The sequence below is a fragment of the Carlito syrichta genome, unplaced genomic scaffold (assembly GCF_000164805.1).
Source record: "Carlito syrichta isolate Samal-C Ts95f unplaced genomic scaffold, Tarsius_syrichta-2.0.1 Scaffold257243, whole genome shotgun sequence".
NCBI lineage: Eukaryota > Metazoa > Chordata > Mammalia > Primates > Tarsiidae > Carlito > Carlito syrichta.
The window spans coordinates 56,005-57,917 of NW_007201339.1; positions in this window are offsets into that span (position 1 = coordinate 56,005).

Here is a 1,913-nt window from a genome sequence, read left to right on the forward strand (position 1 = left end):
CTGGCCAAAAGGCCCTGGGGCATCCTACAGAGATTTGGTGCAAAACAACACTGGCTTTCTGAAACAATCCCTGCTCTGTCTCATGGCACGGCTTATTCATTCCTCAACATTTACTGGATGTCTCTATGGCTAGCCCCTGTGCCAAGAGCAGAAGGCAGAGGAAAAGGGCCCTGTTGCCTGGAGCTGACCTCCAGTGAGGCCAAATGGACAGCCAGCAGGACACAGGGTAGGGTGAAGGTAGGGTGGACCTGAAATGCCAAGTTAGGAAGGTGCCAACAGAGCAAACAATCGCAGTCCCTGGGGAACAGGTGCAGGATTCAGCAGGTGTGGAATCCCTGAGGCCAGAATGTGCCTGGTATGTCTGAGGACAGCAAGCGGAATGTCTGAGGACAGCAAGGGGACCAGGGTGCCCTTGTCCCTGGGGAGACACACACACACACACACACACACACACACACGGGGGTGGAGAAGGGCATTGTAAGGACCTAGAACTAAACATCCATTAGAGAAAACCTTGAAAATGCAGATAAGCAGCGAGGAGAAAATGAAAACTGTCAGGGCCTCCCTCCCACTCCATATTTTCTCCCGGGTCTCCAGCCTGGGTCTCCAGGGGCATCAGCTGCTTCCACCAGAGCATCCATATTCAATGGACTTTGACATACCCCTAGATATGTCACCACTCTCTAGATTGTTTTAGACAAGACATGGTGGATCCTTGAGGCCCCCATGGTGGTCCAGGTGCCGTTCCCACTGCATCCGACAGGTGGGACTTGACCTGACAAAGCCCCAGACCCAGCATCGACATGAACCTTAGTGATATGAACTTTCGTTTAGCCCAAGAGACACGTATGCCCCTTCTTGTTCTTGGCCTCTGGTGATTTTCGCAGTGGGCAAGGACTTCCCGTGTCTTCATCTCTAGGACACATAAGTAACGGTTTTTTTTTTGAGTTGGAGTCTCACTCGGTCACCCGGACAGGAGTGCAGTGGCCGCTCCCGGCCATTGCAGCCTCGCCTGCTGGGCTCCAGCGATCCTTCCGCCTCAGCCTTCTGAGTAGCCGGAATTACAGGCACACACTACACGCCCGCCTGATTTTTTGATTTATTGTAGAGATGAGGTCTCGTTGCCCAGGCGGGTCTTGAACCCGCGGGCTCAGGCAATCCACTCACCTCAGTCCATAAGTAACTTTTAAGTGCTTAAAGATAAAAGCTTTTTAAAGATTTTCTGTTTTTCACTTTTTAAAAAGTTGTATTTTCCAGCTAATTAGGTGGTTTAGTTTTTTTTTTTTTTTTGAGTTGGAGTCTTACTCTGTTGCCCAGACTGGAGTGCAGTGGCATGCTCCTGGCCACCACAGCCTCGACCTGCTGGGCTCCGGCGATCCTTCTGCCTCAGCCTTCCAAGTAGCTGGAACTACAGGTGCGCGCTACCACGCCCGGCTAATTTTTGATTTATTGTAGAGACGAGGTCTTGCCTAGTTGCCCGGGCGGGTCTCAAACCTGTGGGCTCAGGCAATCCACTCACCTCGGCCTCCCAAAGTGCTGGGATTACAGGCTGAGCCACCTAGCCCGGCCATATTCTTCTTTTTTTTTTTTTTGACTCAGAGTCTTACTCTAGTTGCTCAGGCTGTAGTGGCACGCTCATGGTCACTGCAGCCTTGACCTGTTGGGCTCAGGTGATCCTTCCACCTCACCCTTCCAAGTAGCTAGAACTACAGGTGTGTGCCACCATGTTCAGCTAATTTTTTGGCTTATAGTAGAGATGAGGTCTTGCCATGTTGTCCAGGTTAGATTCGAACCCATGGGCTCAGGCAAAAAGTGCTGGGATTACAGGCATGAGTCACTGCGCTCAGCTGTTTTATTCTTTTTTTTTTTTTTGAGTTGGAGTCTCACTCTGTCACCCAGACTGGAGTGCAGTG